Source organism: Equus asinus, chromosome 9 (genome assembly GCF_041296235.1).
Source record: "Equus asinus isolate D_3611 breed Donkey chromosome 9, EquAss-T2T_v2, whole genome shotgun sequence".
Taxonomy (NCBI): domain Eukaryota; kingdom Metazoa; phylum Chordata; class Mammalia; order Perissodactyla; family Equidae; genus Equus; species Equus asinus.
The window spans coordinates 94603535-94618904 of record NC_091798.1 but is presented as its reverse complement, the minus strand read 5'-3'; positions in this window follow the sequence as shown (position 1 = coordinate 94618904).

Below are 15370 nucleotides of genomic sequence, written 5' to 3'. Positions count from 1 at the left end.
TAATAGGGACCTTATTTCATCTAAATTGGTTTCCTTTCTGCAAAGCCGAATCCATCTCCTTTTGGGGAAGAAAAACTGAGTGCTCACGGCCTCCCTGTGGAATTCTGCATGGAGATTTGACAGCACAGGAGCATCCAATGGGCCAGCCTGCCAGGCCTCATGATGGAAGAGCTGGACCTGAATGAGATTGCGGAGCGGGCCCACCTGTTTGAGAGGACCTCTGCTTTCAGCTGGGTGTCTGTAGCTTGAAGCCGGGCCATGCACTGATTTAGGTTGTTATGATAAAGAGTTTGTCTTAGTCACTTCGGGCTGCTGTAACAAACATACCATAGACTGAGTGGCTTAAACAGCAAACATTTATTTCTCACAGTTCTGGTGACTGGAGAAGTCCAAGATCAAGATGCCAGCAGATCTGGCGTCTGTTGAGGGCCTGCCTCCTAGCTTATAGATCAGTTATCTTCTCCTGTGTCCTTACGTGGCTGAGAGAGATGGGCTCTCTCCTGCCTCTTCTTACAAGGGCTCTAATCCCATTCATGTGGGCTCCACCCTAATGACCTAATTAGCCCACCTCCAGATACACTTACAGTGGGGAGTAGACACCACACGCCTTTGGGAGGAACGAACACCTGCTCCACAGCACAGTATGAGTGCTATTTCTTCCCGACCTTGCCTGCTTGACCTGATGTTGACTCTGTCTGATTTATATACCTCTAAGAAGGGTAAGCAATGGCCCACTTTTGGTTTCAATTACGCAGACCATTGTCCTTCATACTGAAATGAGAGTAGGATACGTATGCAATAAAATAAGTACTTTTGTGAAGCAAGCACTCAAACTAACTGAGGCTTGTCGCTGAGAACGTAAACTCCTTCCTCTTCATGGTGTAAACGTCCGGCATTACTAAGGCAAATTCGTCTTATACACATTTTACCAGGGGATTACATAGGCATGATTTATATGCAGACACATATTTGTGTATTTTTATGTACCTTGGAAAACCAACCGGGAAATATACTTCGTATTGCTTTTTAGTCTATACCACACCAGCCAGCACTTAATTATCCAACAATTCTTTTCATGTGTTAGCTTTGAAAGCCCTTTGAAGTTGGATTTCTTCTATGTCCTCCACAAGACCTCACACAGTCTTAAGTATGCAGAAGGTGTTCAAGAAATATTTTTAATTGGTTGATTTCAGTGGGGAAGATATTAATCCTTAGATATTAACAAATAGCTGGAAAGGGAAAGAGGGTCCAGTTGACGGAGAGCTGCAAACACCAAGTCAAAGCAGATGTTAACATCTGCAATTTAAGATGACTCTGATGGCTGCGTGGAGGGTGGAGCCAGAGGGGAAGAGGTGGAGAGGTGATGGCAGCAGGGAGATCTTTTGGAGGCTGTTGAATGGTCCAGGTGGGCAAGTGTCTAAATAATGGCAATGATAGGGGATATGGACAAGACGAGATGGATGTAAGAGATTTGTAATAAATCCCATCAGTGGGATCTCACTGGTGGGGAAAAAGGAACATGGAACGACTCCTAACTTTCAGGCTCAGATAGTTGTGTCATTATCCAAAATAGGAAATGCAGCGTGAGGAAGAAGTTGGCAGTGTGAAGAGATAAAGAATTTCATGTTGGACATTTTGAGTTTTGGGGCCAGCAGGAAATCTAGATAAAAATATCCAGTTAGAAGTTATAAATGTGTGGGCCGATCTCCAAGAGAAGAGGGAAGTTTGGACTAGAGATTTAGATTTGGTAGCTAAAGGCATGGATGTCACCGAGAGGGAGTGACTAGAGGAGGGTGTTAAGATTCAAGGCAGGCTCATGGAAGAACTTGAGAAGGAGTTCTAGAGGCATGGGAGGGAAAGTAGGGTGATGCCCTGAGGCCTCGTGGGGGTGGGAACACAAGATGGTGGCTGCAGTCAATACAACCCAAGGCCCAAGGTCTCAAAGAGATAAAAAAGCTGGAGAAAGGGAATTCTAAAGGGCATTTGGTGATTAGGACTCAGAGAAAGCTAATGCCAGACAGATGGCAGTGTCCAGGACACAGCCAGAAGAGAAGCTTGTCCAAGCTGAATCCTCAGACCTCATTCCTGCACCAGGACCATTCGCCAGAGGCACAAACTTCCTCTTTCTTCCTTTTCATTCACGCTTTCCTCCTCTCCCGTCATCTCACGATTCAGCCATAGCCTCACTCTGGCACGCAATCTCTCAGTCAGTTTCTAACAAAGGTTCTGTTGTTTGTTTTGAAATTGGGCCAATGAGCAGTATTGGTTGGACAAAAAATGAGGCTATTTGACCAAAAGACAAAATTATATTTCTGCAGACACAGAAGAAACTGTAACGTGCAGTTTTATTTTCCAGTCTTTTTTAAATATTTAGATTTGATGCCATTTGCTGATGATAATTGACATGTGTGTGCTTGTGAAGAAAGTGAAAAGGACACGTTCCTGAACCACAGCAATTTCATGTTGCACAGTCAACGGATAGAGGGCAAGATGATGGTCACTCTGCATTTGCACGGTCCAGATCGTAGATGAGGGTGGAAACTTTATTATCTATGCGACGAGGAATGGATGTTTAACTTGGAAAAGAGAGGAGGTAGGAGAAACAAATAATTCACAGAGTATTTTAATGTTGTTGCAGTTAAAAAAATAATACTGGTATTTAATGAACCCATATCAGGCACCGAGCTCTACATAAGCTTGACATGTATGATCTCATTTAATACAACACCCTAAGAGATAAAATAATAACTAACGCTTACACACCAAGTGCTTTACAATGACCCATGCTATTATGATACCTGTTTTGCAGATAAGGACACCAAGGCACAGAGAGGTTAAGGAAACCCTACTAAGTCAAGCTAGTAAATGGCGGAACCTGAATTTGAATCCACGTGGTTGGAAATCAGAGTCCAGTGCTTACACACAATGCTGTGCAGCATTTTCATAGGCATTTACAGGTGAGGAAAATAAGGCACAGAACCATGAGCCATTGAACCATGGTCACACTGCTAACAGTGATGAAGCCAGAATTGGAAGCTGTTGGAAACCAATGAACAATTAGGAGGACAATTGTGGTTCAATGTACAAAGACTTGTCTCACTGGGAAAGCCACCTAACAAAGAGATGAGCAGCCCAGTGGGGTTCTGAGTCCCCTGTGCCCAGAAACATCCAGGAAAAGAGAGGAAAATACTATCTTCTAATGCATCCAGCCTAGGATTCCCCGTTCTAGGGAGACTCCCCTACTTGGGTTGGGATTTGATGGCCCTGCTGCTTCCTCCCCACCTCCTCTGGTCAAGGACCTCAAACTGAAAGCAGGTTATCTTGACATGCCCACTACTAGCTGCTGTCATTGACGTTTGAGTTTGTTTCTAAAGGTCCCAGATGGTTTTTGACAATTGAATAGCCTTTGGCTGAACCATCAAAGCTGGTTCACGCACATGTGGTCCTCACACACTCATCTGCTCATCCATCTAACGCTTATTGAGCATCTATGAAGAGCCAGGCACTGTCTAGGTGCTAAGGATGCAGGAGGAAGAGGGTGCAGGCCCTCCAACAGAGGCTGCTGATGCTCCGCTCGTGATCCACCCACCCCGGAGGTCGCTGCAGACGGGTCCCATCCGGGCCACGGCTTCCAGCCTCTCTGTGCCCCAGAGTGCTCTCTGACCACGGCGTGCATGGCTCATGAGAGGAAGGGAGTCAGTGGATAAATGCCCAGCTTCCGTGCTCTTCAGTGGGACAATGGGAGGTGTTCTCCTTACAGACAGTCCATGGCTCCCCAACAGAACCGAGCTCCAGTTCTTGAATCCACAGCAGGAACATCATTAATGCTCCCTCCTATTGTCTCTCCTCTCCTCCCTGTCGCGCTTCCTCACTCACTCACCGTGCTTCTTGGGATCATTTCCTTAAAGAACTACTATCACCCAAATCCTTGTCTCAGGATCTGCTTTTGGGGGAACCTGTCCTCAAGGGGCTTCCGACCTCCTAGTTGGGGCATATGTATTGTTACTGAGGCTGCAGATTCACTCGAATAAACCTCACTGAGAAAACCAGAGGCGGCTTCCTTAGGAAAGACACGTGCACCGTGTGGCTCTCCCCCCAAGTGCCTTCAGGTCAGGATTTAACGTGGAACAAAGACACGGGGGACGCCTGCAGGGCAAGGCCAGGCCAGCGTACGCACCGTCCATCACCTGCACAAGAGGAGAGAAAGGACGGGAGGAGAAGGGGGCCCTGTGGAGCAGCCAGTGAGGCCTGGCTTTAGCCACTGCGGGCCTCTGTCTGTGGGGGGGCGCAGCCTCGGACCCAGCGGGACGCTCTGCCCCGCACGCAGGACCACTCCTGCGGCAGCTTTGGCTGTCGGGTGCTGGTAGAGGAGAGGGAAACTGGAAAAATTGGGGACTTCGTCCTCAAAAGAGCAGCAGCAAAGGGAGGCGAGGTGGCGTCTGACAGCCGCCTGACGCCCTTGATGCCGGGTTTCAGCAGGTGAGGACCACAGCGCAGCCATCCCTGCAGCTGTCCCACGTCCCCGCATCAGACACACAGGAGGACCGCAGTGTGAGCTCTAGGGTCTGCCCGCACGGAATTTCTCTTAGGTTTAAGCAGATCTAGCAAGCTGTCGGAAGAACTGCAACACCAGGCCACAGCGCAAGCTGGTTGGCATGAGGGAGGAAGCTGCAAGCTCTGCTCTCGGGACAGAAGGCAGACAGGAGCTGTCCGCCCCCTGACAGCCCCCCAGGATGAGCCCTTTACGCCTGGTGGAGAGGGCTTCAGGAAATGCAGAAGGAGCTGCTGTCCTCCTGTGGCTTGTGGAGGCCCAAGCAGAGCTGCCTTGGGCCCACGCGTCAGCAGTGGGACAGAGTGCGGGAAGGATGGTGCTCTGCATCCTCCCTGGGGCACAGCCAGGCGGTGAGGCCAGAGGAAGTGTGGGACCATGAGGTCATCCGACGGGGTTTCAGGGTTGAAGCCCAGCGACAGAGGGAGCCCGCAGCCATGCCCTCTTTACTCACGGATGGTGTTGCAACAGGCAGGCACCCTTAACGTGAATGACGAGGGGACAGGAGGGGAGAAATGACAGAATTCTGGGGGGTCCTATAAAATCCCCCCAGGGATTCCAGAAGAACTGGCAGACATTTTCGATTGGGGCAGAGAAAGAATTTGGTTTCTTTTATGTGGAGGTAGGAGTTAAATTTGCGCTTTTAAAATTTCAAATCCAAGGTTGGGAAAACTGGCCAAAACTGACATCGGTGCCCCGCAGAGAGGCCGACCCGGCCAAGTGCTGCTCTAGCTCCCAGGAAAGCCCAGGCAGGTCCACATGGTCCTCCAGGGGCCCGAGCCCAGGTCAGGTCCAGCCTCAGGAGAGCACACCACCCCCGGGCATGGACTACCAACTTCCGGCCAGTGAACCTAAATGTTTCCAAAGGCCAGTTGTTCAAAGTTTGACTTTCAAGGTGCCCAGCTCATCTTCAGGGTATCCAGGATCTTTGTTGCTCTGAATGAGGGTTGCCAGATTAGCAGATAAAATATGGGACATCCAGTTAAATTTGAATTTCAGATAAACAATGAATAATTTTTAGTTAGTATGCAATACTTGGGATGTATTTATACTAAAAGTTATTCATTATTTATATAAAATTTAGACTTAACTGGGCATCCTGTATTTTATCTGGCAACCCTACTCTGAGTAGATTTCTCCCACGGGAGCAGAGCAATGAAAACTCTGGAATAAAGGGAAGCTTCTGGGGTCCTTTCTCCTACCGGGTGAAACTGCACAGCTGACTGAGTCATCTTTCTTAAGATGTATTCCCTGTTTACTTCCCAAAAGGACAGAAAAGGCACAATCAGACCATTAAAAAAGAGACAGAAAATCAAAAGAAATAGAAAGAGAGGGGAAGTTTAAACTGTGAAAGCCGGGACTGATCTTCACATTAGCTTCTGAGCTCCCTGCAGCCCGGAGCCAAGAGAAAACACTATTGGATGCAAGGATGCGAGCCAGGAAAGCTTTTCTCTGGTCCTACTTCCTGGAGGACTTCATCGTGTGGGTTACTATACATCAAACAGCGCACTGGCAGTGTGGTCCAAAAGGGCGGTGGGATACGGAGCCCGGGCACCTGAAACACCTGGGCCTCAGCCTCACACCATCACTTCTGCTCCTCCCCTCCTTTATTCACCTATCACAGCACTTGCCCTGCTGAACCCACTACAAATGTAAGATAGCCTTACTAGGGCCAGGACTAAGGATCTCAAGGTCAGCAGTAATAGCAGTGTATTCTGTGAGGATATTATAGAAGACACGTAAACAGTCTTCAAATGACTCTGATTGCTCTAACCCTTGATTTTATAAGACTAGGACACAACATTAGAATGTAATTCAACAAAGGTGTTTCGTGCAAGGCCGTCATAAAAGCAAAGTCAAACTGGCTGACCACCTGCCTCTTGAACTTTGCAGACGAGATGAAGTTCAGGGCCGGCCATGGGTGCTGTGGCTTCACGAAGCACGGGTATCACTGGGTCTTTCCTTTACCATTGCTGATAATCCCCCCACCTGGAACCTGAGGATGAGTCATCCCAGCCTAAAAGCAAGCCCAAGGCAGATGGCGGTGCCCATCCCAACCCAAAGCAGGGCTGCAGGCGGTACTGCTATCACGGCGTTGACAGAAGAAGGAAAGCCATGTGTCTGTAGATCCCACCGGATCTGCAGACGGGCCGTGGAATGCAAACGCTCCGTCACTGAGAAATGGCTGCCAGGAGCCGACAGCATATGTGACTTCCACCGGGTTCCTTCTGCGTCAGCCACATTGGCATGGTCCCCTCTTCTCTTCAAAGGGGAGGGCCAGAGGGCTCCCATCTTGCTCATGGAACTCCCAGAGAAAACATGCTGCATCTTAGAGATAACAATCCAGTAATGATAACAAGAGCAATCATTTCTGCTGAGCCGCTTTATATGCCTGACCTGTTGAATCCCCATAAGAAGGTTCTATTATCACTCCCATTTCACTATGAGAAAATAGATTTGAAAATGATCCTTTCTACCAGGAGAGTAGGGGGCAAAAAAGACTCCTGGGACTCGGGAAAGAAGATTGTTCAATTTTCTGTTCTTGTTTGCAAGCTGGGTTACTTTCACGGGAGAGGTGCAAGACCTGAGGACCATTATTCACCAACGTAAACAGCAATGAAGCACCTACTGTGAGAATAGCATCAAGCTAACCCACGAGGAATGCACAGTGGGTGCTGTCCACACACGCTCACAATCCAGGCGGGCTACAAAGTCCCCGAGGTGAAATAGACACGCCATCGCTATGGGAAAGGTGCTGGCAGGACGTGGTCACACTACGTCCCTCTGACCAACAGCCTCTTGGGGGCGGGGTGGACAGCAAAGGTGGCCAGAGGGGCCTGAGGAGGGGACCATGCGTGCCCCTGACTGCTTCCCCCAAGAGAGGGAGTGTTTAGAGGCCGTGTGTCTCTCAGGGCCTCGGTTCAGTCCAGCAGGCAGGCCTTTTGCTGGCACCTTCAAATGGGGTCCCTGAATCTTCTAGATGAATGTAGGCGTTTCAAACTTGGGGGTTCAGAGTGACCTCATCCCATTGGAGATCCTGGCTTGCCTTATTTTGCGTCAAAAATAGTTACCATCACCCCTTGGGCAGAGCACGGAGGAGCAGGTGTTGAGGGGGGCACTGTCACCCCTGCTGAAACTGGGCAGGCTGGTCAGGGAGAGAGAGGATGGTTAGCCGCAGAGGTGGGGGCGGGTGGTGCCTCTCCCCTTACAGAGGATGTTCCTTCGTCGGCGTCAGAGCCAGGGACCCTGAGAGCCACAGCTCTGGAGGAAAGACAAGCGGCCTTCAGGGATGGCAGACCCCAATGCCGGCTCCGGGCAACGGGATGCTTTCGCAGCCGGGCCGCTCGGGTTCTCCCGTTCTCTGAGCCGGGGCCTGCACGGCGGAGACCTCCGCCTTTGCTCTGCGTACTGCTTGCATTTTTAACAGCAGTTTCTCGGAACAGATGCTCTCTTCCCTCCTTCCTGGTGGCCTTTCTGCACAAACAGCAGACGGCCCGCTCCTGGCATCCTAATCGAGGGAAGGAGAGAAGCGTGCTCATCGTGTTACTTTTCTCCTCCTTCTGCCTGCAGTTAGCTGTGTGAGCCGGGCCTCTCCCCGTCAGCCTCTCCCCTGCGAACACCACAAGCAGATGGCTGTCCTGGGCCCTACTCCTCCGCCGGCTCCCCTTCGCAGGAGGGTTCTCTGCAAGCAGACACCTTGGATTTTAGATCTATTTCCTTTGACCTCCTAGGAGTCAGGGTGCCCTACAGTCGCTGGCAATGCCCTGATTTCCACTGCCCCCGTGTACAAAGACCCAGGGCCAAGCTGAACCCCACGGGGGCACCGGCCCCAGAGCTGCACTCGTGTTTCCTTCTCCGAGTGCTGCTGCACCACAGCTCCAGGGGCAGCGCTCACACAGGGCTGCGTCTCTATCTGAGAGTCGCGCCTTGATGCACAGATGTCATGCAAAACAAACACAGGCTGAGTCGTAAAACAAACGTAAGGAAGTGCAACACCATTACGGGGTTTCTTCTCGTGATGACAATTTCAATGCTGGCTCTGAATGTCACACGTGCATTCCCCTGCAATGCTCTTTCTTTGGTGCCATCACCTCATGAGTAGCCTGTCCACCGAGCAGCCAGCACTGAGCAGCCCGGAGGTTCCTGGCAGCTCCCTGCTCTGGCAGGTGCCCTGTGTTCCAGGGAAGTAGAAGGGGCATACTTAATCCTGGGAAAGAAAAGAGGAAGACACGCATTAAGACTTGCCTTCTGGCAGAGTCAGTCACCAGAGAATAGGCTCTGAAAGAATCCGAAATTGAAACAGCCTGGATTGAAACCTTCCTTCAGCCTTGCAGGGTTGTTAATGATGTCACACACAGTGGGAAAGCGACTCTCTGCCTCTTAGAGGCTTCAATTTACACCATTTGCCCCAGGCCTACCTTTTGGGGCAGGTCTGAGGAGCAGTGGCCTGGCAGTCTCCTTGCCCTTCCCGGCAAGGTGGAAAGGTCCCTGTGGCCGGGGTCCTGTGTCAGAGGGCAGCGCTATCGGTGGGCACCTAGCCAGGGAAACAGGAACGACGCAAGCGCTTAGAGCAGGGAGGACCTAATGCAGGAAACGTCACACAGGTTTCTAGTTTAGGGTCCCAGGGGACCAGAGACAAGGGTTCAAGTGCAAGTAGTTTTGCTGGGAGCTGACCCCAGGAAATACGAGTAGAACAATAGTGGGATGGGCAAAGGAAGCACACTGTCCAAAGGGCTCGTTACCAAGCACATGCCAGGTGTGGTGCTGGAGCCCAGGCTTGTGGGGAGCCCTGGGAGCCAGCATACAGCAGCCCCAGGGTTGTCCCCACCCCCACAGGGAGGAGAGCTGGGGTATTTGCCTATCAACACTCCTTCTGAGTTGCATTAACCCTCCAGCTTGCTCTGAACACGGGCTGAGCATGCACCAGTGGCCAGAACCAGACTCAGCCAACGAGTCCCAGGGTCCAGTAAGCAGCTTTGGGCTTGTGAAGGGGGACACCCAGAGGGTGAGGGTAGGGTGTCACAGTGTCCACCTCAACAGGTGGTGGAAGAGCTGAGAGCCACACAAGACAGTGAGGCCACCCAGAAACGAGCAACAGCAGAGAGCATCTACTACTTCCCAGCTGTAAAGACAAAGGTGGAAGCCATGTTCCTGGGATCAGGGGTGGGACCACAGGGCAGTAGCCACAACCAAGGAAAAAGGGATGATCCTGCTGGAGCAGAGCAGTGGAGACGCATCCACTCCGGAGACATCGCCCGAGGCAGAAGCAGGGAGCAAATGCATTGGCTTCTCTTACTCCCTCGCTCCCTCCGTCCCTCCAACGTCTCACCAGGGACCAAACCTAGCTGGGAGCCAGCTAAGAGGGGAGCTGGAAAATGGAGCCTGCCTGCAGGGGCTAGTGGCCGCCCCCCATCTTACTCCCCCCGACCCATGACACAGAGCAAAGCAGGGGCAGGGCAAGGAATGGATCTGAAAGCAAACTGGCCTTGGATGGCACTGGAGGGTGGGAACCAGTTTCCCCACTCACCCCGTACAGTAAGAGGACAGAGAGGGCTTCTGGATAAGGACATGTCAGTCCCCAAGCAGATTCAGTGACCACAGACTCCTGGGAAGCTGTGTGATCGGGCCCCCATCCTAAGAGGATAATAAAGGTGGTAACCCAGTGTTCATTAACCACAAAACCCACATGGTTGACCCCCAAATCTCTAAGGGTGGGGCAAAGGACCTCGGTCTGGTGTAGGATGCATATGAGTGGAGACCTAAGCGCCACTGTAGGGATTTGGGGCCCTTGAGGGTGTTGGGGGAGAGGCAGAGACTGCTGTGATGAAGCCGCAGTGTTATCAAGAGTCCATCCATTGGGGCTGGCCCCATGGCATAGTGGTTAAGCTCTGTGTGTCCGCTTTGGTGGCTCAAGTCACAGGTTTGGATCCCAGGCACAGACCTACAACACTCACCAGCCATGCTGTGGAGGCATCCCACATATAAAATAGAGGAAGATTGATACAGATATTAGCTCAGGGCCAATCTTCCTCAAGCAAAGCATCGAGGAAGATGGGCAACAGATGTTAGCTCAGGGCAAGGCTTCCTCAGAAAGAAAAAGGAAGAAAGAAAAGAGTCCATTCATGGTTTAGCAGCATTTTTAAAACTAGATCCTGCTAAGTAAATATAATAACTGAGTATTATATACTCTCTGGAAGATTCAAATTTGTGCTGGCATGTTAGAGGCTCTGAGAAAGCCTACATTTCTCAAACCTCCTTTGAATCTAGAACACCAACCCTCCCCATCTTTCTTAATGGGGAGTGCCTTTCACAATTCAAGGAAAATACATTCCATAGCAAAAAGTTTAAGAAAACAACTAAAGAATTTGCAATCAAAAGAGCGTGGGACTCTCCAGCGGGGCATATTTATAAAGTATGATAAGCGAGCAAATAGCGTGAAGTCCGCTGGTGTGCTGAAGGCAGCTCACGCCGGCTCGTGAGGGCCGATGTCACATTTCCTGGAACTTTAACAGCTGGTTACTAAACACAGCCATTATTAAAATTTAAATCATGTGAACTTATAATTAAACATATTTTATTAAAAGCGGAGGTAATAAATATTCAGAACTCACCACTATGTAACCATTTCACTCCTATCTGTGTTCCTCGGGCGATGTGTGTGAACTGTCAGCAGAAAGATTGTACAACGGCGTGCTACTGAGACTCTCTTCCCAATTCTGAGGCGTGCTGTTACAGTGGGAGCTTGAAATCAGTCACGATGGGAGTATTCACACCACGGAAATCAGAACGTCCAGTCACTCAAGGCTTGATTTATTATTTTATTGTTTGTCTGGACTTCCAAAAAAGAGAAAATGTTAATAATGTAGATTAAATTTACGAGCTGTTCTCTAGACATCGCTCTGTGAATAGCACACCCACCAAAACTAAGGAAATATTCTTCCAGTGCAAAGAAATCGCTAACATTGTTGACCAATAAGTGAGGTTCCGACAAGCATGATGCCAAAGCTGAAAGAGGTTTCAGCAGAACGGACGCAATCCGCAGGAGGGTCAGAAACAGTCTAACAATAGCGTACACATCAGAGTAACACTGACGAGTTTGCTGGGGAAAGAGTCAGAAGACTCAGACGCAACTCCATTTGTTAAGCCGTGGTTCAACTGCAACCTCAGACCGGCTGCAGATGCAGGAGTTCAGCAAAAATCACTGGCAACATTCTGTGGGAATCAATTGGCTATATGGGATTTACAGTAAAGAGTATTATGTGTTTTATTATTGTTTGTAAATTGTGTGCTACGCATCCTTTACATGAGTAAAATGTATGATAAGTGTACGTACGTAAATATCGGACATTTGCCTTGTCTCTGGAGAGCTGGTTGTTAAGCCTTGACCAGTACACCACTGGGAAAGCATTCATTTCAGTGATTCTGCCCCACAGGTTATACCATATTAAGACCTAGGAGACGACATCTGATCCAGAAATCTGTAAACGTAGGAAAATACAGTCTCTCGTCCAAAGAATCGCACTCCGGTGTTTCTTCCAATTCGCCAAGCATCTACCTCGTGCTGGAGCAGTTTCATTAAGTCATATGGTCTTAGAGCTTAAGAAGTCTTTGAGACATTTAAGTTTAATCCTCTCGTCTTTTTAATTGAGATAAAACTCACACAATATAAAACTCTTAACTATTTTTTTTTCTTTTTGAGGAAGATTAGCCTTGAGCTAACATCTGCCACAAATCCTCCTCTTTTTGCTGAGGAAGCCTGGCCCTGAGCCAACATCCGTGCCCATCTTCCTCTACTTTATATGTGGGACGCCTATGACAGCATGGCTTGCCAAGTGATGCCATGTCCGCACCCTGGATCCGAGTTGGCAAACCCTGGGCCGCCAAAGCGGAACGTGCGAACCTAACCACTGCTCCACCAGGCTGGCCCCACTCTTAACCATTTTAAAGTGTACAATTCACTGGTTTTTGAGTATATTCACAATGTTGTGCAACCATCACTACTATCTAGTTCAGAACATTTTTATCATCTCAAAAAGAAACCCCGCTCCAATCAAGCAGCCACTCCCCATTTCTCCCTTCCCCTGCCGCTGTCAAACACGGATGTCCTTTCTGTCTCCATGGATTTGCCTGTTTGCGATGTTTCATGTAAAGAGAACATGACAATACGTGCCCTTTGCCTCTGCCTTCTCTCAGCAGCATGTTTCAGAGGCTCACCCATGCGGCAGTGCACGTCCTTTCACGGCTTCATCCCTGTCTACGGCTGAACATACCTGTTGTGTGGACATGCCACATTTCTGCATTCATTTTCTTCATTCACCAGTTGATGGACAATGAGTTGTTTCCACTTTTTGGCCATTAGGAATAACACTGCAGTGAGCATTCACGTACAAGTTTTTGTTTGGACGTGTTTTCTGTTCTCTTGGGCGTGGAATTCCTGGGTTATACGGTAACTCAATGTTTAACTTTCTGGGAGATGCTTTTCCACAGCGGCTGCACCCTTTCACGTTCCCGCCAGCAATGTCCAAGGGAAGTGCCTTAACCTTAAAATGCAGTTTCCGTGGCCAGGAGGATGAGTGACTTGCACGACGTCCCAACAGAACTAGAACCACAAGCAAGACTCCCGACGTTGTGCCAGTGCTCCTGTTACCAACAGCCCCGCTGAGAGGCCAAGGGGAGATGCCGTGACCCAGCTTCTGGAAGGTCTACTCTGCTAAAGTGAACTCTTCCAATAACACGCTGGTTTTAGCACAAACGCTCAGAACAATAAGACCACTGGTTAAGCCCATTTTTAAGGCACTTTTCTGAGAGATAAGCCTTGACTCTTTCCCCTTCTTCCTAGACCTTGTTCTATTTCATGCCCATGTCATTCCTTACCCAGGCCTTCAGGAAGGCAGCCCCAGCTCTCCCTGCCTCCTGTTTCCCCCGCTGCCCTGACAGCTGTAGCCTGCTGTCCCCAGCCAACCGTCCACCCAAAGAGCAGGCACATGGTTCTTCTGCTGTGATGACATCCGTGATTTCTCAGAGTCCAAACCTTCCCAACTCTGGCCCCACTGCCCTCTCCAGCCACTATCCACACCCCCCACTCACTTTTTGCTCAAGCCAAGGTCAAAAGAACTGACCATCTCAACGTGCCCAGTATCTTCCTGCTTTTATGATTTTTCCAAATTAGTGTTAATCCAAAAAACAATACTGGGAGCCTCCTCTGTGCCAGCCCGGGGGTTCAAATGAGCACATTTCCTGCCTTCAAAGATTGAACTCACAGCTAAGTAGCGAAGCTCCCGCTGAGCAAATAATAACAAGAGGGCCTCCAGCCGGCCGCTGAATGCCAGCATTCAGAGGACGCCCCATAGCCCAGATTCAGTGCCCTCTGTGCGAACTGCCACTAAGGTGCAGATTTGGGTTCAGTAGGTCTTGGGTGGAGGTGAGATTGTGCCTTTCAGCAGGCTCCCAGGTGCATGCCACAGACCACAAACTGAGCAGCACGTAATCAGCACACAGCCTTGTTGGCCGGACAAGAATTGCTCCTGGAACACACACTTATGGAGCACACCCTTCCCCTGCTGCCTGGTGCTCGTGAAAGGACTTCTCGTCTCGTGGCATGGGGTCCGCAGTGAAGGGGAGGAAAATGCTCCTTGACTAAACCCCTTATCTTCTGTGGAAATGCACACCTTTGTCGAGGCAGAATGGCGAGCAAGTCCAGATCCTTTGGATGGACACTGAGTAACAGGGCAAAGAACCAATCTGTCTGCAGTGTATTAACGAATGTCCTTGGGAGGCAGAGGGCCCCTGAATAATTGATGAATGGGGCCGCTCAGTGTTTGCCGCAGCTCTGGCCGACGCTGCTCATTATGGGAGATGATTCCCTCTGTTCTGTCGAACAAATTGTTCCAAGGTCTAACAGCGCTTCCCTTGCCATTTTTTTTTTAATAAAAAGAATGCACCTGTGGAATTCATATGCATGCAGTTGTGTCCAGAATAGAAATGAGAGAATTAATTCACGTCCCATGGCTCATCATAGAGCAGCCTCAGAGGACCCTGTGAAGGAGCTTGGCTTTAGGAACCACTTCTTTCCTCCGAGAGGAGGAGAGATACAGACAGTCAAGGCTCTGCTGGCTGCAAAGATTTCAAGAGCAGGATGAATTAAAATGAGACCGTCTTCCCCAATAAGGCTTGTTATTTGCTAGGTTTGGCACAGGGACAATTGGTATTGAAATTGTATGCCTACATTTTAGACTGTGCATCTGGGAGCTAATTCAGTGTGTCCAGGTCCTGGTAGCCATGTGTTTCTAGTGCTTAGGGTTGCCTTGTGAAAACTGGGTCCAGAGAACAGTTTGATTTGGCTCTCAAAGTGTGAGGGCTTAACCAGCACATGTCAAGCTGCTGTGGCTCCCTCATATCCCTTCTCTGTCCCCCAATTTGGAAATTTCTCTGTTTCACCTTTCCAATTTATGATTTCGATGAAAAGATGCCTATTTGTTTTGAGGACTGCAATAAAAACCAACGATTTTGCTGCACCCATTTCTGTGGTCGTTTACATGTGTGCATACTGGGCCCCGGTGAAACCCTTAGTGAGAGAAGGAGAAAGTGATGGCCTGGGACACAGGGTCTCTTCTTTACTCAACCAGAGGGCCTTCAGAAGTGAAAGAGTCGAGTAGTCCGGCAAAGCTTGACTGTCCTGAGGCCCAGTGGTGAGCCCTGGAAAACATCATCCACTCCTTTCTAGTCCCAAATCCTGCTCCAGTTCACAGAGGCTCATACGACTCAGCTCAGTCCCCAGATCATAATCTGGATTGGGTTGGGTTCAGAAGCTGGACCCAGCTG